This window comes from Nyctereutes procyonoides, unplaced genomic scaffold (genome assembly GCF_905146905.1).
Source record: "Nyctereutes procyonoides isolate TBG_1078 unplaced genomic scaffold, NYPRO_anot_genome, whole genome shotgun sequence".
NCBI lineage: Eukaryota > Metazoa > Chordata > Mammalia > Carnivora > Canidae > Nyctereutes > Nyctereutes procyonoides.
In genome coordinates this window covers 16,202,736-16,228,769 of record NW_026575032.1, presented here as the reverse complement: position 1 = coordinate 16,228,769, position 26,034 = coordinate 16,202,736, and the positions used below count along the sequence as shown (strand labels likewise).

General features: G+C 44.1%; 1 protein-coding gene across 5 annotated transcripts in view; it reads left to right on the top strand.

The window, feature by feature from the left end:
• Positions 1-3,112: 3,112 nt before the first annotated feature.
• ELF2 (E74 like ETS transcription factor 2) overlaps positions 3,113-26,034 on the top strand; it is a 97,062-nt gene continuing 74,140 nt past the window's right edge. For 2 of the 5 annotated variants that reach the window (XM_055316996.1, XM_055316994.1), the window contains exon 1: positions 3,113-3,231. The gene's annotated coding sequence lies outside the window, so the exon portion shown is untranslated. Of the gene's footprint in view, positions 3,232-4,125; positions 4,569-26,034 lie in introns of those variants that run through there. The other 3 variants (XM_055316998.1, XM_055316997.1, XM_055316995.1) reach the window with 2 other exon arrangements.

Genomic DNA, 26,034 nt, shown 5'->3' with positions numbered 1-26,034 from the left:
CCACTCAACCGACCGAGGAGCGGCCCGGGCACGCGGGAGGCAAGAGCAGGTGAGCGACCCCCTGCAGATGTCACCGTCTCTATTCCTAAGCCAGGACCACTGAGCACGTCACCCCTTTCCCACGGAGTCTGAGGTCTTAATGCTTTGCTACAAACTTCCTAGTCTGCACTCGGCTTCCACGAGACGTGCCTTTTTCCAAGACCCGCTAGGAGGTTTTTAGAGCCAGAGGCACCAGTTTGGCGCCTCCAAGGCCAGGACCAAGAGAGCAGGTGGCTCCATCTCCTGTGGTTCCAGCCAGCAACGGGGACACGGATCCTGGGTAGCAGACCGCCCCCCAATACCATCCCTTTTTACCCCCTGCAGGTCACTGGCTGCAAGCTGGGGGGGGTGGGGTGGGGTGGGGTGGGGGGGCTGTTTCTAGGGCCGCTTGCAGGCTCTCCTCCTTGTACCCGCAGACTGACTGCCGGGCCCGTTCTTCCCACCGCGGAAGGCAGGCGTGGGAGCGAGGCAGGCGGCGGAAACACGCCGAGGCCCCTCCGGGCGGGCTCGGAACCGCGCGCCGTCCTCCGCCCGGCCCCCCGCACGGCCACCCCGCGGGCTGCAGGCGCCTGAGGCCCGGGGCCCCGCACGGCCACCCCGCGGGCTGCAGGCGCCTGAGGCCCGGGGCCCCGCACGGCCACCCCGCGGGCTGCAGGCGCCTCGCGCCGCTACTTGGGACCGCTGAGCCGCGTCGCAAAGGGCACGCCGGGGAGGAGCGCGGAAGGTCCGGGACCGACCAGGTGCTGCGCCGTCGTTAGCCACCTGGGACGTTCCGGGCGCCTTGCAGGTGGCAGTAGGAGAGGGGTGGCCCGGCAGGGGAGACCCGCTCCCACGGCCGGGTCGGGCTGCGTCCCCGCGGCTCCTCGGCCCGAGCGCTGCCGCGCGGGGATGCGCAGGGTCACCCCGGGCGCCCCGAGGGCGCAGCGGCCCCCGGTACCCGCGGGGGGAGCGGACACCAGCTGCCCTGGAGGAGGCGGGGGGCGCTCGCGGTGCCCGGTGCCTTGTGCTTAAAGGCTCGAGTTCCTTAGTTCCAGAGAAGGCCCGAGCTCGCCGTGTTTTCCAACTAAGGGGCCCGTGAAACTTCCTCGGAGTGAGGCGGATCTGCTCATGAGCCCCCCGCTTGCTGTCCGGCTGCCCCCCACGTTTAAAAGTAAAAAAGAAAGGGACGCCCGGTGGCTCAGCGGTTGGGCGCCCGCCTTCGGCCCAGGGCGTGACCCCGGGGTCCCGGGATCGAGTCCCGCGTCGGGCTCCCTGCGTGGAGCCTGCTTCTCCCTCTGCCTGTGTGTCTCATGAATAAATAGTCTTAAAAAAAACCCAAAAAACAACTCTCTTAAGGAGTCACCAGAGTGGCTTTTCCAGGTGGGGAAAGAAGAATCCCACCGGCACCCCCACGGGGAAGAGGCCCCCACATTCGCGGTTCCCCGGGACAGCGGCGCGGCCGGGGCTCTGACCTGAGCCGCAGCCCTGGGGCATTTCCAGGGCCCCCACGCCCTGCCTCCAGGGGCTTCCCTGGCCTCGCGGCTGGTCGAGGAGCCGCGGGGAAGCGGGAGGCGGGCGCGGGGAGCCCGGGCGGGGGGGGGTGCGGGGGCGCGGTGCGGGCCTCGTGGGTGCGGGCGGGGGGGGAGGGGGCGCGGTGCGGGCCTCGTGGGTGCGGGCGGGGGGGGGAGGGGGTGCAGGGAGCGCGGCCGCAGGAGGCGGGAGCGCACGCGGCCGGTCGGTCCGCGCCCCGGGGCGCCCGTCGCTTTGTTCCGGGAGCGGCGGCAGGGAGCGGGCGGCGGCCGGGCGTGGCGGCGCGGGAACCGGCCGAGGCGCAACTTCGCGTCCGTCCGTCCGTCCGTCCGTCCGCACCAGCGCGCGGGAGCTCCTCGCCGCCGGCGTCCGCGCACCGGGGCCCCTCGGTGCCCAAGGGGGTCCGGGGCGTGCGGCTGCCGCCGGGTCTCGCTGCCGGGCTCCCCCGCCCGGGGCGCCCCGCCGCCTTCCCGCCGCCTTCCCGCCGCCTTCCCGCCGCCTTCCCGCCGCGGGCCGAGCGGGGCGCGACAAAGGCTCGGTGCGGGGCCCGCCCTCGCCGCCGCCCCCGCGGGCACCAACCGCCGCGCCGCGGGGCCGCCGGGCGGGGGTCATTTCTGGGAACGGGGCGGGGTCGCGGGCGAGCGCGGCGCGGCGGCGGCGGCGGCGGAGGAGGAGCGGGCGGCGCCGAGGGCGCGAGGCGGGGGGGCGGGGCGGCCGGAGCGTCACGGGCGGGGCGGGGCCTGGAGGGGGCGGGGCCTGGAGGGGGCGGGGCCGCGGCGCGCTCGGTCGGCCCGCGCCCCCGCCCGTCCCTGGCGGCGGCCGAGGAGTGGAGCCTGGGCGGGCGGCGGGCGGCGGGCGGCGGGGGGGGGGGGACGTGCGCGGGGAGTTTTCCCGAGCCCCGGCCCCCGGTAACGGCCGCAGTGGCCGAGCGCGGAGCTGAGCCCGGGAGGGGCCGGAGTGACAGCGGGGCCGCGGGAGGCTGTGGCGTGCGGCCCGGGCGGCGGGGAGCGGGAGCGGGAGCGGGAGCGGGAGCGGGGAGCGGGCGCTGCAGGTGCACGCGCCCCCCCGCCCGGCGCACGGCGGGGCCCCCGCGGAGGGCTGGGGTGGCGGCGGCGGCGGCTGCGGGAGCCCCGAGCGGGGACGGGACAGGTGTGCCGCCTTGACCTGGGCGAGCGGGCTCGGGAGAAGTTGGGGGCCGGGGGCGGGCCGGGGGCGCGGGGCCCCGCGGGGCACGAACCGCCGGCCCCGGGTGACAGGCGCGGCGGCGACGGGCGGGGAGGGGCGCGGCGGGGCGGGGCGGGGCGGGGCGGGGAAGGGCGGGGAGGGGAGGGGCGCGCGGGGCGGGCGGGGGAGGCGGACGCGAGTGTCCTGGTGGCGGCGGCAGGAGGCCGAGGGGGAGGAGCCGAGGCGGGGGGCGGGGGGCGGAGGGCGGGGCGGGCGCCCCCACTGCTCCCCGCGCCGGGCTCTGTGTCGCCGCCGTCGCCTCGGCGGTTGGGCATCGCGGGGCGGCGCGGGCGGCGCGGGCGGGGCGGGGCGGGGCGAGGCGGGGCGCTGCGCGGGGCGGCCGCCGCTGTTTTGTTCGCTCGTCTCCCGGCGGAGCGGCTCGGGCTGCCGGGGAGGCCCCGGGCCCCTCGGGGCGAGTCGGCGGCCGGGCCGGGAGGAGAGCGGCGCGGCGGAGAGCAGGTAAGAGCGCGGGCCGCCGGGGCCTCGCCGTCCGGGTCCCCGCCCCGGGCGCTGCCGGCGGCTCCCCGGAGGCTGCGGCGGTGACAACGGCCGGGCGCCGCGGGGCAGCGGCCGGGCGGCGGGACTCGGGGCGCGGGGGCCGCGGGGGCCGCGGGGGCGCGGGGGCGCGGGGGCCGCGGGCGGGGGATGGGCCGCGCGGCCGCCCGCCCGCCCGCCCGCCGTGTTTACATCTCCGCGAGTCGCCCGTGCGGCCGGGACGGAGCTGAGCCGCTGCCCCGCGGGGAGGCCGGGGCGGCGGGGCCGGGGCCGGGACCGGGGCCGGGGCCGGGGCGGGGGGCGGGGGCGGGGGGCGGGGGGCGGCCCGCAGGAAGCGCGTCCCGGGCGCGGGGGGGCCGGGGCGGGACCGGGCGGCCCCGGGGCGGCGGGGGCCGGGCGCGCGCTCCTTCCCCGTCGGGCCCCCCCGGCCGCCGCTCCCGGTGCCCGCCCGGCTCGCGTGGCAGGTTGTGCGCGGTTCTTCTTTTATTCTCGGCTCCGCGCCGGCGCCCGCTCCGCCCGCCCGCCCGCCCGCTGCCCGCCCGCTGCCCGCCCGCTGCCCCCGGGGGCCGGAGCTCCGGCTCGAGGCTCGGCGCTGCGCGCAGGCTGGGCTGGAAACCAAACAAAAACGGGCCGTGTGGCGCGCGTCCCGCGGCCGCCCTGGGGTCCCCGCCGGGCGAGGCTGCCCCCCGGGACCGCGCGGGAGGGGGCCTGGGGCTCCGCCGGGGCGGCTGCTGCGGAGCCCCCCGCGCCTTCGCGAGCCGAGCCCCCGCGCCCCCGCTCGGCTGGGACAGCTTTGCTCCGTGTCGGTAAAGGACGGAGAAAACACCCCACAAGGGCCGAGAGCAGCCCCGGCTGCACTGTTCCCCGCGTCTCCCGCGCGCCCGCCCCCGGGCCCCCTTTCCAGGACCTGCACTGGCCGCGGAGCAGCCCGAGAGTTGTTGGTCCTCGTTTACACGAGGGGGGAGGACGGGGGGAGGGGCACTTCATTACAGGACCTGCAAAATTCCCCCCCTTGGTGGCCACTTACCCTCAGCTGCGTGGTCTACGTCTTAATCCGGTGATGATACAGCAGCGATCTTGCGTTTGGTGATCAGATTCGCTTTCCTCTTTACCTGTGAGTCGCTGTAGAGAGGGAAACGCGCACTTTGTCTAGGGCCGTGACACAGAGCAGGGCCGGCCCCGCGGAGGGACAGGGACGGCCGCTTTGCCAAGGTGGGCGGGGCACTCGCGTTTCAGAGTTTCTTCCTTTCTTTAAGAGGGAGAGGCGACTTTATGCAAGCCTGGGAATCACTAGATTACAGGTAAGGAATTTAGGGGCGATGCAAGTTTGTGTACTGTCGTGCAGTGCAGTTCATGCAGTGTGTTCCTTCGAATGTCCCCGAGCTCTCTCCTAGTGCACACATTAAGTAGGAAATTGAAATATCTTGGGCATATGAAGTTTGAATATTTACTGTCATCCTATGTTTAAAGGTTAGGGACTGAACTAGTTACTTTGATTAATCATTGCTTCCCATTTCAGATATATATATATATATATATGCACATATATGTGTATACATATATGTGTATATATACAGACACACTGATTTACAAAATTATCAGAGTGTGATTGGAAGGTATTTATAACTTTGAGATTTTTCTGTCCTAAATATTAGGATGTTGACTTTGGATGTGGTAGGCCTAACCAGTGTTGATGGCTTTACCTACTCACAGGTCATACACCAAGGTGGGGTTTTTTTGTTTGTTTGTTTGTCTGTCTTGGTAGCAGTTTTATTGAGATATAATTCATGTACCATCCAATTCACCAATTTAAATTTAACGTGTAAAATTAAGCGTTTTTTTTTTACTATATTCACAGAGTTCTTCCACTATCACCATAATCGATTTTAAGACATTTTCATCATCCCAAAAAGGAATCCTATACCCATTAATGGTTACTCTTCTTTTTCCCCTAAAATCCCTAGCTCTAGGCAACCACTGATCTGTCTCTATAGATTTGCCTATTGTGGACATTTTTTTTTTTTATAAGTAGAATCAGGAGCGCTGGGTGGCTCAGTGGGTTTAGCTCCGACTCATGATTTTGGCTCAGGTCCTGATCTTAGGGTGGGGAGATGGAGTTGCGGGTGGAGCCTTCTTAAGATTCTCTCCCCTGCCTCACCGCCCCGCCCTTGCTTAAAGCATACACACTCAAAAAATAAAAGAATCATATAATATGTAATTTTTCATGACTAGTTTGTTTTAGCATACTGTTTTAAAAGCCCATGTTGTAGCATATGTCATTGTTTCTTTTTATTGCTGACTAATATTCTATTGTATGGATATACTACGTTACTTATTAGACAGTGGACGTTTGAGTTTTCACTTGTTATTATGGACAATGCTGCTTTAAACATTTTTGTACACTTTTTTGTGGTTATGTTTTCATTTCTCTTGGGTATGTACCTAGCATAGAAAGTTAATGTGCATAAGTCTATTGCATTTCTATACCCAAATATGAACTATCAGAGACATTAAGAAAACAATCCCATTCACAATTGCATAAAATACTGAGGAGTAAATTTAACCAAGGAGTTAATAGACCTTACTCTGAAAACTATAAAGCATTGATGAAAGAAATTGAAGATGATACAAATAAATGGAAAGATAAACCATACTCCTGGATTAGAGAAATTAATATTGTTAGAATATCCATACTATCTGAAGCAATCTACAAATTCATTGCAACCTCCATCAAAATTTCGATCGCATTTTTCACAGAAGTAGGAAAAATGATCCTAAAATTTGTATAGAATTTTATTTGTATACAAAAGACCGTATAGCCAAAGCAATCTTGAGAAGGAAGAATGAAGCTGAAGATACTAATCTCCCTGATTTCAAACTATACTACAAAGCTATATAGTTAAAGCCGTATGGTACCTCCCCCAAAACAGACATAAATCAATAGCACGGGATACAGCCGAGGAAATAAACCCATTCTTATAAGGTCAAATAATGTTTGACAGAGGAGGCAGGAAGTTACAACGGAAGAAACATCTCTTCAATAAATGGTGCTGGGAAAACTGGACAGTTACATTGCAAAAGAATGAAACTGGACCACTTTATTGTTTTATTTTTAAGGTTTTATTTATTTATTTATTTTGGAAGTAATCTCTCTGCCCAGTGTAGGACCTGAACTTATGACCCCAAGATCAAGAGCCAAGTACTCCACAGATTGAGCCAGCCAGGTGCCCCTAGACTACTTTCTTTTTTTTTTTTTTTTAAGATTTTATTTATTCATTCATGAGAGAGAGAGAGAGAGAGAGAGGTAGAGACACAGGCAGAGGGAGAAGCAGGCTCCATGCAGGGAGCCGGATGTGGGACTCGATCCCGGGTCTCCAGGATCAGGCTCTGGCCTGAAGGCGGCGCTAAACTGCTGAGCCACCCAGGCTGCCTGGCATTGGCTATTTTTTCATATAATTATTAGCCATTAATAGATCATTTTTGTTGAAGTAGCCATCCAAATCTTTGCCCATTTTTATTTTATTATTGAGTTCTAAAAGTTCTTCTTTTAAAAAAATTATTTACGGGAGAGAGAGAGAATCAAGCAGATTCCTCGATGAGTGGGAAGCCTGACCTGGGGCTCAGTCTCACAACCCTGAGATCATGCCCTGAGCTGAAATCAAGAGTCAGATGCCTAACCGACTGAGCCACCCAGGCCCCTTGAGTTGTAAAAGTTCCTTATGTGTTCTGGACATATGCCTGTTATTAGATACGTGATTTGCAAATATTTTCTCCTAGTCTTGACATTTTTTTATTGGAGCTCTTTGAGATGCAAAAAATTTTAAGATATATGTATTTTTAGAGTTTTTATTTTTTAAAGTATGCTCTAGGCTCAATGTGGGGCTCGGACTCATAACCCCAGGAGTCATATGCTCCACTGAGCCAGCCAGGTGCCCCCCCCCCAGTTTTAATTTTTATGGAGTTTAATTTCCCAGCTTTTTCTTTCATAGATCATGCTTTTGTTGTAAGAACTCTCTGCATAATCCAGGGTCTCGAAGGTTTTCTCCTTTGTTTTCTTCTAGATGTTTTATAGTTTTTGCTCTTAGATTTAGAATCTATTTTGAGTTAATTTTTGTTGTTTTTTTGTTTTGTTTTTTTGAGTTAATTTTTATGTATGGTGTGAAGTAAGGGTCTAAATTCATCTTTTGCAATATGGATTGTGTTAGAACAATTTGTTGAAAAGATAACTATTTCTCCATTGATTATAAACGTAAAGATTTATTTCTGGACTCAGTTCTATTATCTATATATCTATCTTTACACTAGCTGAGACTAACTCCGTCTTTATTATTGTGCCCAGTGGTAACTTATGAAACCAGGTAGTGTAAGCCTCTGGTTTTGTTTTTGTTTTTAAAAGTTATAGCTCTTCTGGGCCCAATGTAAGAATTTTAGGATTAGCTTATTAATGTCTGCAAAACAGTCTTGGGGTTTTTATGGGTAGGCATTGAATCTGTAAGTCAGTTTGGGGAGAATTATAAATCTTGGAATATTTACTTTTCTGATACAGGAACATGAAAATTTCTCTTGATTTATTGACCTTTAATTTTCTCAGTGATGTTTTGTAATTTCAGTGTATAAATCTTATACTTAATCTTTTTTTATTTTATTGTGGTAAGAACACAACACAAAATCTACTTCCTGAACTTTTTAAGTATTTAATGCAATATTGTTTACTATAGGCATAGGTGTTGTATAGAACATCTCTATATTTGGTAGAGGATTCCTTTTAAATCCTAGTTTGTTCCTGAGTTTTTATCATGAATGAGTATTAGGTTTTGTCAAATGCTTTTTCTGCATCTGTTAGCTTGACCAACTGTCATAGTTTGCCCAAGACTGTTGTGGTTTTAGCACTGAAATTCCTTCATTTTGGGAAACTCTTCTGCCCTGAACAAACCAGTATGGTTGGTCACCTCAGTATCTTAAATGATCATGTGGTCCCTGTCCTTTATTCCATTAATATTGTGCGTTATATTAATTGATTCTCAGATATTAAATTTAGCCTTAGTCCTAGGATAAATCTCACTTTGTCATGGCATATAATTCTTACTATAGTTGCTGGCTTTCCTTTGTCAATGTTTAGTTGAACATTTTTGTGTCTGTGTTTGTGAAAGATACTGGTCTGTAGGTTTTTTTTTTTAAATATATTTTTGGATTTTGTAACATAGTAATACTAGCCTCATAGAATGAATTGAGAAGTATTTCCTCTTTTATTTTCTATAAGAGTTTGTGGGGATCCCTGGATGGCGCAGCGGTTTAGCGCCTGCCTTTGGCCCAGGGCGCGATCCTGGAGACCCGGGATCGAATCCCACGTCGGGCTCCCGGTGCATGGAGCCTGCTTCTCCCTCTGCCTATGTCTCTGCCTCTCTCTCTCTCTCTCTCTCTCTCTCTCTCTCTCTCTGTGTGTGACTATCATAAATAAATAAAAATTAAAAAAAAAAAAGAAATGCCTTTATAAGAGTTTGTGAATAGTTGATATTATTATCTCTTGGAATACATCTGATAGAATTTACTGCTGAAAGTATCTGGGCCTGGATTTTCTTCTTTTGGAAAATTTTTAAACTGCTAATTCAGATTCTTTATTGGTCACAGGTGTGTTCAAATTTTCTGCTTATTTTTGAGGTAGTTTCTGTAATTGTGTTTCTTGGGATTTGTTTGTTTCTTCTAAGCTATTTAATATTTTTGGCACATAGTTCAGAGTGTTCTTGGATATACTTTTAATTTTACTAGTGTAGGTAGTGATGTCCCTCCTCTTTTTTTTTTTTAATTTTATTTATTTGAGAGAGGGTGCATGAGTAGGATGAGGGGTAGAGGGAAAAGCAGGCTCCCCACGAGCAGGGAGCCTGATGCAGGGCTGAATCGGGGGACTTCAGGATCATGATGTAAGCCAAAGGCAGATGCTTAACCTGCTGAGCCACCCAAGCATCCCACTCCTTATTTCTTTTTGTGAATTTGACTTTTGGACAGGTTATTTTCTTTCAGTCTAATGGACTTCCTGTGAGATTTCTTGTGTGGCAGGTCTGTTATCAATGAACTATTTCAATCTTTGTTTTTTGGGATTGCTTTTATTTTGCTTTTATTTTTGAAGAATAGTTTTGCTGGATATAGAGTTCTTTGTTACAGATTTTTTTTCTTTCAGCACCTTGACTTGTGTTGTTTCCTGCTTTCTGACCTCCATTGTTTCTGATGAGTTGTTTTTCTCTTTGTGCTTTCAAGATTTTCTCTGCCTTTAGCTTTCAATAATGATATGTCTAGGTGTTGATCTCTTTATGTTTATCCTACTTTGGATTCATTAAACTTGAATCTATAGATTTCAACAGTTTGGCAAGTTCTGACCATAATCTTCAAATATTTTTTCTGTCCTTTTCTCCCTTTTTGTTCCTTTTGAAACTTTCAATAAATGTACTTTGGTTGTTTGATGGTATCCCATAAGTCTCTGAGGCTGTGTTCATTTTTTAAAATTCTTTTTTTCTCTTCTCCAGAATTGATAATTTCTGTTGATGGATCTCCAAGTTCACTGACCCTTGTGTCATCTCAAATCAGCTATTGAACTCTGCTAGAGAATCTTAAATTTTGGTTGATTACTTTTTAACTCTTTTTTTTTTTTTTTTTTTTTTTACTTTTTAACTCTTGAATTGTATTTTCACCTCCAGAATTTCCGTTTTTTCCTATATTTTTAATGTAGTAGTAATGTATCTTTGTTAAGATTGCCCATTTTTTGAGTTATAGTTGTCATGCTTTCCTTTAATTCTTTAAACATGATCTCTTTAATCGCAGATAAAATTACATTTTAGGTAGAAGATGATATCTAAACTATGTTAAATTCTAAAATGTTGCTTGTTTTATTTCTTAATTATGTTCAATAATTTTTATCTATCTTATGATAGACAGGAGTGTATATTACTCATAAATGCTAAATTTTATCTGATAGTTTTTATTTAGACATAATTAACAATTTACTTATAATTTCTAATGTTTACTGATATGTAGGATCAGTGTATAACTTGAAAGATATACCATTAATTCTGAAACTTTGAGTCAGTTTCTGAGCTGCTTATACAGTATAACGTCTTCTTGCTGTACATATTTTTTAGTTAACCAGTTCTCTTACTGTAAGTGTTAATGCATAGAAAAAAATGGAAGATGCCTAAGACAGCAATATGTGTGAGAATGGTTATAAAATATCAAAATCTTCATATTAGGGACTTACTTAGTTTTGATATAAAAACCTGATATTAATTTTGCCAAAAAGTATCCAAAATCTGCCTGACTTCTGATCATTTTGCCACTAAAGATGGTTCCATCAAGGATGGTTTGTCTCTTGCCGGAGTTAAGCAACTTGGATGCTAACAAACTATGGTTACATACTAACATGAACAAAGATCTCAAAAGGAGGTGGAGAATAGTGATAAAGATAGAAGAAACTTGAGGGCAGCCCAGGTGGCTCAGCGGTTGAGCATCTGCCTTTGGCTCAGGGCATGGTCCCGAATCCGGGGAATCAAGTCCCATGTCGGGCTCCCTGTATGGAGCCTGCTTCTCCCTCTGTCTGTGTCTCTGCCTCTCTGTGTGTCTTTCATGAATAAGTAAATAAAAATCTTTAAAAAACCCCAGAAATCTTCATATTAGCCTTTACATTTAATAGTATAGTATTAATTCATTTTAGGTTCTTGAGAGATTGTAGTAAACAAGATAAATGCAGTACTTGCTCTTATGGAACTTACATTCTGGTAGAGATGACAAACATTAAACATAAATAAGATAATTTTAGTGATAAACATAATGAAATAAAATAGGTTATTGTGATATCAGATAGAGACTGATGAGGGAGCTACATGGCAATGGATGATTGGAACTGGGGAGCCATGATAGAAATGGCTCTTTTTTTTTCTTAATAATAAATTTATTTTTTATTGGTGTTCAATTTGCCAACATACAGAATAACACCCAGTGCTCATCCAGTCAAGTGCCCCCCTCAGTGCCCGCCACCCAGTCACCCCCACCCCCCGCCCTCCTCCCCTTCCACCACCCCTAGTTTGTTTCCCAGAGTTAGGAGTCTTTATGTTCTGTCTCCCTTTCTGATATTTCTTACCCATTTCTTCTCCCTTCCCTTCTATTCCCTTTCACTATTATTTATATTCCCCAAATGAATGAGGAGAACATATAATGTTTGTCCTTTATTTATTTATTTTTTTTTAAAGAAACATTCTTTTTTTATTTTTTTTTTTATTTATGATAGTCACAGAGAGAGAGGCAGAGACACAGGCAGAGGGAGAAGCAGGCTCCATGCACCGGGAGCCCGATGTGGGATTCGATCCCAGGTCTCCAGGATCGCGCCCTGGGCCAAAGGCAGGCGCCAAACCGCCGTGCCACCCAGGGATCCCAATGTTTGTCCTTTAAAGGGATGGTTCTTGAGGTGATATTTGTGTAGTGGGTGAGGAGGATTCAGTCTGTGGATGATCTGTAGAGCCTGTAGCCTAGGGAATGGGAGGTCCAGAATAAGCTTATTTTGTTGCAGAATAGGGCCACCGTAGTTGTAGCTCAGGAAGCCAGTGAAGGAGCTGAGGTCAGAGAAGTGGGGTGGGCTAACCTGAGATGCTCTTTATATAGACCATGTTTAAGACCATGTTTAAGACTTCAGATTTTTTTTTTCTAAATGTGGTGGGAACCCACTGGAAAAATATTATAGTGACCTTCATTCTTATTTATTTATTTATTTATTTATTTTTAATTTTTATTTTATTTTATTTTTTTAGTGATCTTCATTCTTGACTAAAGAGTTAACTCAGCTTGTAATTTTATTTTGTAATGATTTTTGAGTATGAGTAAATATATGTTAGATTTTTCTCTAAATGATTTTAGCTTTATAAAGAGCAATAGGGAAAATCACTTTTCCTAACGTTTCTAACTTGAAAATTAGCTACCTAAAAATGAAATAAAATGTCAATATCCACAAAACTTTAAATTTGTTATACAGTTATAACAATGACAGAGATTCTTATAACAATTTTATTTATTTATTTATTTATTTATTTATTTATTTATTATTATTTATTTTAAAGATTTTATTTATTTATTCATAGACACAGAGAGAGAGAGGCAGAGACACAGGCAGAGGGAGAAGCAGGCTCCCTGCAGGGAGCCCGACGTGGGACTCGATCCCGGGTCTCCAGGACCACACCCCAGGCCGCAGGCGGTGCCAAACCGCTGTGCCACCGGGGCTGCCCTGATAACAATTTTAACTAATTTGTTAATATTATAAAATTATACTCTCAACTATTCATAATTATGAGCTAAAATTTACAGATAACATGATGTAGTTAGTTGTATGGTGACTCTCTAAATAGAACTATTTTTCCTTTCTATTTCACTAGCAAAAACAGTCACAGGTTTTTTTTTTTAAATATTTTTAAAGATTTTAGTTTTTATTTGAGAGACAGAGAATGAAGTAGCCTGGTGGACAGGGGTGGGAGCCAGAGGGACAACTGGACTCCCTGCTGAGCAGGGAGCTGAATGGGGGCCTCCATTCAGGATCCATCCCAGGATCCCGAGATTATGATCTGAGCTGAAGGCAAACACTCAACCAAGTGAGCCACCCAGGGACCACCTGAGAGGTGTGTATACAATGGTTATTTTCACAGTTATTTTCATTTGACTAATATTAACATAAAATAAATATGACTTCAAGTCACTTCAGATTAGACAAAGTGGAATATAGTCCTCTAAAGCTTTATGTGAATAAAATTTATGACTATAAACTACTTTTTCAAAATATTACTATTGTTTGTTAAACGACAGTAAACTATGTGAAGTGAATAGTAACCTCCAGTATTTCCCTTTATAATGTCATATATATTTTTAATATTTAAAATGTACTTTTCTAGAGGTGCCTGGGTGGCTCCCTTGGTTAAATGGCTGCCTTTGGCTCAGGTCATGATCCTAGGGTCCTGGGATTAAGTCCTGTGTTGGGTTCCCTGTTCAGTGGGGAGTCTGCTTCTCCCTTTCCTCTGTGCCTGCCCCCCTTTTGTGCCTTCTCTCTCTCTCTCTCTCTCTCTCTCTCTCAAGCAAACAAACTGTGCTTTTCTATAATATTTAAAATACACTTTTTTGGTGTTAGAAATATATTGAAAATTTCAGATAAGCTAGCTATATCAAGCCAACTCAGGTATAATATCATAATTTGGAGGGTACTTTTAAATTACTCTAATTCTGTGTTAATATTGGTTTGCAGTGTGTATCTGAATATATTTCTTTGCCGTTTTTATTCACTAACATTTAATCTGACTATATTCAGTATTGTATATATAGTTGTTAAAAGGTGCTTCCTTTTTCCCCCCAAATGATTTATTTTTTTATTTTTTAAGATATTTTATTTATTCATAAGAGATACACACACACAGAGAGAGAGTGAGGCAGAGAAACAGGCAGAGGGAGAAGCAGGCCCCATGCAGTGAGCCCAATGTGGGATTCGATCCTGGGTCTACAGGATCATGCCCTGGGCCGAAGGCGGCCCCAAACCACTGAGCCACCAGGGCTGCCCCCCCCCCAAATGATTTAAAGAGCCTTAACGAAGGACACACAGGGATATATATTAGTGATAGTAAAATAGAGGAAGGAAGGCAAGAACAAGAAAACTTGAGTCAGGAGTTAAAATTGTTGTCTATTATGTGCCAGACACTGTTCTGAGAGGTGTGTATACAATGGTGATTAAAATAGCTATGGCTCAGTTCTAATGGAGCTTATATTCTAGTTTGTGTTGGTGGGGTGATAGAACGATTTGCATTAAGCATGTAAGAAAAAAACCTTTGCCTTTTACTTCATTCCAGAGGAATGACAAGATGATTTGGGACAGGATAAAATCCAGACAACTAAAAAAATTCTATTGTCTAATGCCTTTAATATCCTTGATATGATTCACTTAAGATAGAATAAAGCTAATTTGTTTTGGTTCCCACGCTAGCATATGTTAATTTACATTATTGGATTATAAATTTGGCCAAAAAGACAAAACCAAAAAATTTCTCTAATCTGGTAATTTATATGGTCTATAGGTTTCTACTCAGCCATAATCAGAGATGATAAGGAAGCTTAGAGGGACATTGTTGTAGATTGATTATAGGGCTAAGCTATATAAATAATGTAAGAAAATAAGTTAAATTCATGAGTTGGGATAAAACAAGCAAACAGTATACTAATTTCAGAATAAATATTAAATTGCAAAGTCCTTTGGTTTCTTATCTATACTTGAAGGCCAAAGTTTCTTTTTTTTAATAATAAATTTATTTTTTATTGGTGTTCAATTTGCCAACATATAGAATAACACCCAGTGCTCATCCCGACCAGTGTCCCCCTCAGTGCCCGTCACCCATTCACCCCCACCCCCCGCCCTCCTCCCCTTCCACCACCCCTAGTTCATTTCCCAGAGTTAGGAGTCTTTATGTTCTGTGTCCCTTTCTGATATTTCTCACACATTTCTTCCCCCTTCCCTTATATTCCCCTTCACTATTATTCATATTCCCCAAATGAATGAGAACATACACTGTTTGTCCTTCTACGATTGACTTACTTCACTCAGCATAATACCCTCCAGTTCCATCCACGTCGAAGCAAATGGTGGGTATTTGTCGTTTCTAATGGCTGAGGAATATTCCATTGTATACATAGACCACATCTTCTTTATCCATCATCTTTCGATGGGCACCGAGGCTCCTTCCACAGTGTGGCTACTGTGGACATGGCTGCTAGAAACATCGGGGTGCAGGTGTCCCGGCGTTTCACTGCATCTGAATCTTTGGGGTAAATCCCCAACAGTGCAATTGCTGGGTCGTAGGGAAGGCCAAAGTTTCAATCTTTTCTTTCTTTCTTTCTTTCTTTCTTTCTTTCTTTCTTTCTTTCTTTCTTTCTTTCTTTCTTTTCTTCTTTCTTTCTTTCTTTCTCTTTCCTTTCTTTTCTCTCTTTCTCTCTCTTTTTTTCTTTCCTTTTTATAAGATTTATCCATTTATTCATGAGAGGCAGAGGGCGGGGCAGAGACGTAGGCAGAGGGAGAAGCGGGCTCCCTGCAAGGAGCCCCATGCGGCTTTGTCCCGGGACCCTTGGATCACGCCCTGAGGGAAAGGCAGACCCTCAACCACTGAGCCACCCGGGTGCCCTTAATGATAAAGCATCTTAATCTTCACATATCTTTTATAGGAGAAGGTGGGGGTCTGTGTCTTCTTCATTCCAGATCCTTATGATTTTTATCCTCTAAAAGTTGCTGTTGGGTTGAAGATGAAGTTAGAAGTTTTACATTATCTGCAACTTTCTGTAGCTCTCATCATTACCATGAAGTGATCTTTATGAAGTCTTGCCATCACACTGGATAACAATACTATGATAGTTACATTATAATAATCATAGTAGCTGTGAGGTAGTTTCTGTTGTTTTTTCCTTTTCACAGATGAATCTGAGACCTCAAGAAGTTAAATAACTTGCTGCATGGAAAAGAGTTAAGATAGTAGGTCTGAGACTGCTCTCCTTGGAAAGGCCTGTTTGCAGGGTTGGCCCATGGTTGGCATCTGGGAACTCCGCTCTCAGAGTGTTTCCAGTAACTGATGAGGTTGATTCACTGTGCCTAGACTGTGCAAACAATGTGGTTTATGTTGAACACCTGCTTTCTTTCTGGGGGTCTGGAATTTTGGCATACACGTGGCTGAGGGTACCATGTGAGCAGCCCTCAATCAAACTTTGGGTGCCTTCTCTCTGATGGGCTTCCCTGGGCAGAAACATTGCACATACGTTGGTGTTTTTTTGTTGATGGGCTTCGAGTAAGTTCTGCATGCCCTCCTCTCATGGGAAGGAGAGAGTATAGGGAAGCCTGCTGGTGGACTCCTCCATTTTATACCTGTCTCTCTTCTTTATTGCCTGCTGCATATCTTACTGTATCCATGAATGCAACTGTATGCTGAGATCTGTGAGACTCCTGACCCACTTTTTCAAGACTAAGATTCAGTCCTGCTGAAGCTGAGGATTTGTGTGTGTGTATGTGTGTGTGTGTGTTAAAGATTTTATTTATTTGAGAGAGAGAGAGAGAGATTACAAGGGGGGCAGAGGGAGAAGCAGACTCCCTGCTGAGCAGGGAGCCGGAAGTGGGACTCCAGCCCAGGACCCTGAGATGGGGATCCAAGCTGAAAGCAAATGCTTAACTGACTGAGCTACCCAGGCGCCCTGAAGATTGGTGTTTTAACCTCTGGGGAAGCAGTTTATTTACCTTTGCCTGTCAATTAGAGACCTAGGTACAGTGGAGAAGATGCTATTTCGTCCTTCAAATAAAAATAAGCCTGCATTTGTTCAGTCATCTGTTCATTATACATTCTATGGGCCCATATGTGCCCATGTTCCAGGCCCTGAGTGGGGAGCTGTAAGCCTTGGCTTCATTAGGTAAAGAGAGTCACCTTGTAAATAGTTTAGGCCTCAAAGTGGCCTAGGTCTTGTTGCTTCTGCAGGGGGCCTGCCTATCTATCTATCTATCTATCTATCTATCTATCTATCTATCTATCATCTATCTATCAATCATCTATCAAGATTTTTTTTTTTTAATTTTTATTTATTTATGATAGTCACAGAGAGAGAGAGAGAGGCAGAGACACAGGCAGAGAGAGAAGCAGGCTCCATGCACCGGGAACCTGACGTGGGATTCGATCCCGGGTCTCCAGGGTCGCGCCCTGGGCCAAAGGCAGGCGCCAAACCGCTGCGCCACCCAGGGATCCCCAAGATTTTTATTTTTAGGTAATCTCCATACCCAACTTGGACTCAAACTTAACCATCCTGAGATCATGAGTTGCATGCTCCACCAGGGGAGCCAGCCAGGCACTCCTGCAGGGGACCTTTTCGTTTAGCACTATGAAAACGTTTATATTGTGGTTTTAGATAGTTCTTTTATTTGAAATAATGGGTAAACTTGAATTCTGATATACGCCCTATATCTGAGAATATTCGCTTGCTGCTAATACAGAATTCCACACCAAAATTTCTTTCTAAAAAACAAACTCAACCCTGAAGAGAGCAAAGTAGAAAGACTTTCTAATGCCTTCACTTTCTTCCTAAGGCCTACAGAAATGATATGAGAGAATCTGTGAGTTGAAGAATTCACACACACACACACACACACACACACCCCCCCCGGTCCATGCCCCTCCCCCACTTTTTTTGAAAGAGAAAAAAGATCTATATACTTAATGTAGATAAGATATATATAATGTCCACTATATAATTTCCACTTAAAACGTTTTAAGCCTTCTAATTAGCCCATGTTATGAGCCAATTAGAAATAAGGAGAAAAATCTCCATGGTGGGGTGGGAGACATTCTATGCATTTTTTTTTTACAGTTTTAATAAAACAAAAACAAAGACACCTGTATAACCAAGAGACAGAAAAACTTAAAGATTGAGAGTATAGATGGACTCTGGGGCCAGACTGCTTGAGTTGAAATTGTGACTCTGTCACTTGTCTGTTGCTTAACCTTGGGTAAATTATTTGAATCTCCCCATGCCTCAGGTTTTCCCAAATATAAAATAGGAATGATAATGCTTGTTTTGTAGGATTGTGGAGATTAAGTAGTTAACACATATAATGAATTTAAACCAATGCTTGGCACAGAGCAAGTGCTGTATGAATGTTACCTATTATTATCCCTCTTTTGTTTGAGAAAAGAAGGAAAAATATTGTAAACTAAGCTAATTATTGACTGTCCTCTAGGATAAATTCACTTTAATGGATTCATGTCCTATCAAATCAGATATTTAAACAGTTTGTGCTCATTTCAGCAGCACATATACTAAAATATTAAAATGATTCTCTAATATAAAGCAGTTTTTCTTTTTTTAATCCTGAAAGTAAGGAAGTTAGTTAAGGTTTTAGAATTAAATATACCAAGATATTAGAATGTCAGTTGCTGGACTGGCAATTTATCCATCCTTAAGAAAGAAAATTTCTTCCAGTTTGCTTTTTGGAATAGAACTTAACTAGATGTTAGGCTTTCTTAATGACTGGGAACCTGCCATATGTCCCAACCACCTCTGTCTTGTAAAGGACTTGCTTGGCTACCATGATGCAGTTGAAACAAGACTTCTAAGCTTTTATGTATCTCTCTCTCTCTCTCTCTCTTTTTTTTTAAGATTTTATTTATTCGAGAGAGAGAGAGGCAGAGACACAGGCAGAGGGAGAAGCAGGCTCCATGCACCGGGAGCCCGACGCGGGATTCGATCCCGGGTCTCCAGGATCGCGCCCTGGGCCAAAGGCAGGCGCTAAACCGCTGCGCCACCCAGGGATCCCCTATTTGGAGTATTTTGAAATGTTGTTTTAAGAGAGAGCAAGTGCCTTTGTGCGCATGTGCAAGTGGAGGGGGAGACAGAGGGAGAGAGAAAATCTTAAGCAGGCTCCATGCCCAGCACAGAGCCTGATGCTGGGCTTAATCTCACAACCCTGACATCAAGAGCTGAGCTAATCAAGTTGGATGCCTAACCACTGAGCCACACAGGTATCCCCAGAGTATTTTTATATGATACGTCTCTTTAGATTTTAATCATCATACTAAAATATTTTGAATAAGTTATCGTTGATTAGGTTACACCTGGAACCTGGCCATTGTAATTCTTAGGTTGAAGAAACCAACCAAAGCATGCTTTCAAGGAAAGCATCAAAATATTGTAAACAATTTAGATGAAGTCAGAGATTATATAAATTCACTTCTTATATGTCATTCATACGTATTGTGCATAAGAATATATAAAGTTAAGAAAATGTATCTTAATTGGATTAAGAAAATGTATCTTAATTGGATAACAATGTCAGGGCCATAAGTAAATAAGGATGTTAAAAATACTGTTATCCATAGTATGGGACTCTTGAAATGCAAGACTTTTTACAGTTGGTGAGCTGTTTCACTCAATTATCTGATTATTCTCTTCCATCTAATTTTTTCTTTTATAAAATGAGCTCTTTTTCTTTTATCCTGTGCAATTTCTACAACTGCATTTATCATATAAATTTCTCTTATTGTATAAATTTCTAGCATCCAATTTTAAATATCTGGATCAATCACCTTGCCCTAAAGTAGGTCTCATGACATGAACTCTTGCTGCCAGATTTATTTCCAGTCCTGACTTATGGGCCCAAATATTTCTAAAGTGTATACTCCTTAGACTTAGTGAATGGCTTCACTCCCATTTCAAAGGAATCTTTTTTAAAAAGCTTCATTAACTAACTTTTTATCCTTTTATTTATTTAAAATTTTTAGTTTTATTTTTTAAAAAGATTTTTATTTATTTATTCATGAGAGACACACAGAGAGAGGCAGAGACACAGGCAGAGGGAGAAGCAGGCTCCTGCACAGGAGCCCGGTGTAGGACTCGATCCCAGGACCGGGATCACACCCTAAGCCAAAGGCAGACGCTCAACCAGTGAGCCATCTAGGCATCTCATATTTAAATTTTTTTAAAAAGATTTTACTGTATTTATTTTAGAGCAGGATAGAGAATGAGGTGGGGGAGAAGGGCAAAAGAGGGAGAGAGAGAATCCCAAGCCGACTCAGAGTGTGGAGCCCAACGTGGGGTCAATCCCAGGACCTTGAGATCATGACCTGAACCAAAATCATGAGTCAGATGCTTAACTGAGCCACCCAGGAGCCCCTTATTTATTTGTTTTTAAAAGTGCATTCATTTTTTTGTTTGCTTATTTTTATTTATTTATTTATTTATTTATTTATTTATTTATTTATTTATTTATTTTTAAGTAATCTCTATATGCAACATGAGGCTCAAACTCAAAACCCTGAGATCAAGAGTTGCATGGCCTTCTGACTGAGCCAACCAGGTGCCCCTGCTTTTTATACCTTTAAAATGTTGTACTTAAAAAAAAAAATTGTGCTTATTTTTGTCTTAAATTATAAAAATGAACAGCTCAATTTTGCATGAAGAATAGTTAGGTTAGGTTTTAGGCATAATCTATTCTGCTACTGGTTTATTCTTACATCAAGCTTTAGAAATATACAGTTCCAACATTCTACCAAAGAGATGATAATAATAAATTCAATGACATTCAGTGCACATAATGTGCCAGACGCTTTATGTGAAGAGTGAAAAAAACTAAACACACCTACTTCCCAGAGTTGTTTTACTATTTTATTTTGGATGAAGACATTGAAGTTTAAAGAGATAAATAATTGTCCAAGATTATGTAGTCAGAGGTAAAGCCAAAATTCAGCAAATATTTGCTGAGTGCCTACTGTGTTCTGGGGATGCAGTAGCCAACAGGCTCTTACCTGTTAAATCATAGTAGCTCTTAAATATAAATCATACTGTCAAAATAATCTTCATGTAATAAGGGGGACACTTATACCTACTATTAGGGTCCAAGGATGAATAGACAATGCATAAATTGTGTGGTTCAGTAACTAGAAAAATACATGGTGAGACTATTATATTGAGACTATTAGCATTATAAACTATATAATTCCTGTCAGACTTTGTAGATAATTTTAAAAAATGGGACAATGAATATATAAATCAAAAGTATTTCAGGAATTGAGTTCCATATTAGAAACATTTAATTTTACCAGTAAAATGGCTAAGAATAATAAGGATTTGAGGGGAGAGAATTTGAGAATTTACTGATTCTACAGGCAAGGATCAGTTGTGAATTAATTGTGTATGGATTTAGATTATAAGCTATAGTTCTTAACATCATAATATTGTTAATATTGAATAAGAGTGTCTCTAATAAGTTAATTTCTAATTTTCAACACTGTCCTCTCCCTCTTTTAAAGTCAAGTTTTTTGAAGTTTGTATATAGTGAAATTCATCCTTACATTTCCATGAGTTTTTTTTTTTTTTGCATTTCCATGAGTTTGACAGATGCTTAGCATTGTGCAATCATTACCACAATCAAGATATAGAATATTTCTAGCATTCCAAGGGGTGCCTGAATGGTGTATTCGATTGAGCATCCAACTCTTGGTTTTGGTTCAGGTGCAGATCTCAGGGTCGTGAGATGGAGCCCTGGGTTGGACTCTGCGCTCAGCACAGAGTTTGCTTGAGACTCCCTCCCACTTGTGCTCTCTCTCTCTCTCAAATATATAAATCTTTAAAATCTTTTTTTTTTTTTTTAAAGAACATTTCTGTCACCTCCAGAAAGTTTCCTGGTGCCCTTGGAGGTCAGCTCCTTCCCACTGATTTTCTGTTCCTATAGTTTTACCTTTGCTTGAATATCATATAAATGGAATTGCCCTTCTTCCTTCCTTGGGGTTGTTTAGATATGGTTGCTGCAGTAGTAAACAAGATGACTAACCCCTGTGCTGTTATAGCTTTCTCACAAATTAGGAATTGCAGTAAGAAGCAATTCGATGAGAAACACATGGCTTGTTAAATTGTAAAAAAGACAGTTTGTCAAAGGATTAGTATTTTTCAGTGTATATGACATATTTAAAAAGAACCGATTTAGGTTTTCATACTTCAGATGGGAAACTAATAAAATCAAAATGGTTTTGAACCTCCTACCTTGGGCCCCAGTTATACAAGATTAGGTGAGTCATAATCCTTGATCCATGAAACACTTAAATACTTAGCCCAAGAATGGCTGTTTATTTTTTTTTTAATAATCTAACAAACACACATTAATCCATCATTCAACATGAGAACTAGAACCTTATCAAGAATTCACTTTACATTTACCCATGTGTATCTTGATTATATAAAAATATTTTTTTAAAAATATTTATTTATTTATTTATCATAGAGAGAGAGAGGCAGAGACACAGGCAGAGGGAGAAGCAGGCTCCATGCCGGGAGCCCGATGTGGGATTCGATCCCGGGACCCCAGCATCGCGCCCTGGGCCAAAGGCAGGCACTAAACCGCTGAGCCACCCAGGGATCCCTATATAAAAATCTTTTAATAGAATTTTGATTATATATATTTCTTATTAATTAGTAGGTGTATTTTCCCCTCCCTTTTTTGGGAGGGGGAGGAAGGGAATAAATTTTCCCAGTCTCTTGTCCTTCAATTTTGTTTTTGGTTTGCATTGTTATGCATTAAAAAAAAAAAGTTGGCGTAGTCAAGTTCATTAATTCTTTGTTTTTTCTTTCCATGTCTTACTAGTAATTTTTCCTTAACTCTGAGTTCATTAAGGTATTGTATATTTTCTTCTAATTTTGCAAAATATTTTGTATATTTAGGTTGTTAGCATACCTGTAATTTGTTTTGTGAATGGTGTGAGGTGTAATGATTTAATATCTTGTATGGATAATTACTTGTCTCAGTGTCATTTATTACATTTTTTCATTGATTTTAATACACTCCTGTCATATATTGTTTCCAATATGCCTGAGTCTTTTTCTGGCCTTTATATTCTGTTCCATTAGCATATTTGTATATAAACCGCTACTTATTTTACTTACTGCCTAACTGTATAGACTAGGGCAATTCTTCAGGAGGGTCTTAGCTGACTTTTGCCCTGTACTCTTTTACATACTTTTATTTTTTTCCCTATTAAGTTTTTTGTTAAACGCTTTTGGGATTTTTGGCTGGAAATACATTAAATTTGTTAGATGAATTTGGTGAGAGTTGACATCTTTAAGATATTGAGCTTTCCTTTCCATGAGCATGGGTATTTCTACAAATACATAAGACTTTTTAAATTCCTTTCAATAAATTTTATGATTTTCTCCATAGAGGTCTTTGTACATTTTTTGTTAAATTGAATCTTAGATGTCTTCTAGTTTTTGTGATTATGTTATCCCATTGATTGATTGATTGTACTCCATTAATATGCTAAAGGTCATTTAGTTATATACTTTATTTTTAAAAGATTTTACTTATTTATTTGAAAGAGAGAGTGAGCACAAGCAGGCAGAGGAAGATGGAGAAACAGACTCATTAGTGAGCAGGGAGCCTGTCGCAGGGCTGGATCCCAGGACCCTGGAATCATGACCTGAGCCAAAGGCAGACACTTAACCAACTGAGCCACCCAGGTTCCTTGAGTTAGATGCTCTGAGTGGGCAACTGAGTGGTATGTCAGTTGTATCTCAGTAGAGTTCTTTAAGGGGCTCCTGGGTGGCTCCGTGGGCTAGTATCCCACTTGGTTTTGGCTCAGGTCATAATTTCAGCTCCATGCTCAGTGGGGAGTCTGCTTGAGATTCATTCTTGCTCCCTCTCCCTTTGCTCCTTCCTCTGCTTCTCTAAATTAAATAAATAAAAATATTTTTTAAAAAAGTTCTTTAAAAAAGGGTGTGTATATACTTTACTTAGATATTGCCAAATTGTATCAGTTTGCATTCCCACCAGCAATGTATAAGGGTGCACAGTTTTACCAACACAATATACATTTTAATTTTTCACTTTAATTTTTCACCAACTTGATAGATGAGAGAAATGGTTTCTTATTTTTAAGAAAATTTTTAAAATATTTGCATTTCTCTGTGAGTGAATTTGAACATCTTTTCATATGTTTAAGGGCCATTTTTATATCTGCTATTGTGAATTGTGTTTTCTGTATTTTTCTCTTAGGTTTTTTGGTCCTTTATTCCTCTATTTTAAGTGTTCTTTATGTATTTGTGATATTAGCCCTTTGAAATATAGTATCCCATTTCTAATATCATAGTTTGAGTTTTCCTTGCTTTTGCACTTTATATAAATAAAGTTATACACAAACTTTTTTTAAAAAGATTTTATTTATTTATTCATAGAAACACAGAGAGAGAATGAGAGGCAGAGACACAGGCAGAGGGAGAAGCAGGCTCTATGCAGGGAGCCCGACATGGGACTCGATCCAGGGTCTCCAGTATCACGCCCTGGGCTGCAGGCGGTGCTAAACCGCTGTGCCACCGGGGCTGCCCTACACAAACTGTTTTTTTTTATTTTTTATTATAAATTAATTTTTATTGGTGTTCAATTTACCAACATACAGAATAACACCCAGTGCTCATCCCGTCAAGTGTCCCCCTCAGTGCCCGTCACCCATTCACCCCCACCCCCTGCCCTCCTCCCCCTCCACCACCCCTAGTTCATTTCCCAGAGTTAGAAGTCTTCATGCTCTGTCTCCCTTTCTGATATTTCTCACACATTTCTTCTCCCTTCCCTTATATTCCCTTTCACTATTATTCATATTCCCCAAATGAATGAGAACATACACTGTTTGTCCTTCTCCGGTTACTGTGGCCAAGTTCAAAAAGGGTGTTGCCTGAGTTCTCCTCTAGGATTTTGATGGAATCTTGTCTCACATTTAGATCTTTCATCCATTTTGAGTTTATCTTTGTGTATGGTGCAAGAGAGTGGTCCAGTTTCATTCTTCTGCATGTGGATGTCCAATTTTCCCAGCACCATTTATTGAAGAGAGTGTCTTTCTTCCAGTGGATCGTCTTTCCTCCTTTATCGAATATTAGTTGACCATAAAGTTCAGGGTCCACTTCTGGGTTCTCTCTTCTGTTCCACTGATCTATGTGTCTGTTTTTGTGCCAGTACCACACTGTCTTGATGACCACAGCTTTGTAGTACAACCTGAAATCTGGCATTGTGATGCCCCCAGATATGGTTTTCCTTTTTAAAATTCCCCTGGCTGTTCGGGGTCTTTTCTGATTCCACACAAATCTTAAAATAATTTGTTCTAAGTCTCTGAAGAAAGTCCATGGTATTTTGATAGGGATTGCAATGAACGTGTAAATTGCCCTGGGTCACATTGACATTTTCACAATATTAATTCTGCCAATCCATGAACATGGAATATTTTTCCATCTCTTTGTGTCTTCCTCAATTTCTTTCAGAAGTGTTCTATAGTTTTTAGGGTATATTCTGAGAACACAAACTGTTTTTGAAGAGAGTGTGATTTGTACGCTAAGCACCTAAATTATAGTTTGAGCAGAATTTACTTCTGAGTGATACTTAAGTTTTTATCATTTTGCAGTTTTTTTCAGTCCTGAGGATAGCATTTATTATTCAAAGTTCTCATTTCTACACCAATTTCTATCCTGTCTCCTAGTCCCAGAGCAAATGATGGCTCCTTTCTGAAGTTTTTCTAGAACTCCCTGAGGTTGACTCAGATGTTCCTTTTTATATATTCTATACTTTGTAATTTCTTTAATGGGATTTACATGGTTGTAATTGCTTTTATATAGTTTCTTTTTACTAGACTTTACGCTGTTTGAAGGCTAAGTTCTGACTTCACTTTTGTGTTCCTGGCATAGTTCTGTGTTTGGTAAATACTAAGTGCTCGATAAAGATTATTTGGGATGCTTGGGTGGCTCAGCAGTTGAGCGTCTGCCTTTGGCCCAGGGTGTGATCCCGAAGTCCCAGGATCGAGTCCCACATTGGGCTCCCTGCATGGAGCCTGCTTCTCCCTCTGCCTATGTCTCTGCCTCTCTCTCTCTCTCTCTCATAAGTAAATGAATAAATAAATAAAACCTTTAAAAAATAAAGATTATTAAAAGAACTGGTGTAGTAAGAGATGGGAAGGGATGACATAATTGTAGGGAAAAAATTTGAATAACCAAAGAAGAGGGCATTCCTGGTGAGAGAAGAGCACTAGCAAAGGGAATAGGGATGGGGATGAGCATGGTATGTAAGTGAACAGTGAAGATACTTGTCTGATTGGAACATGTTTGTTTATGCTTGTACTCGTCACGTCTTTATTGTGTATCTGCCGTATGAAAGGCACTAGTTTAGATGATATAAACCACAGATTTTTAAAACTTGGTACTTTGGGAAAGTAG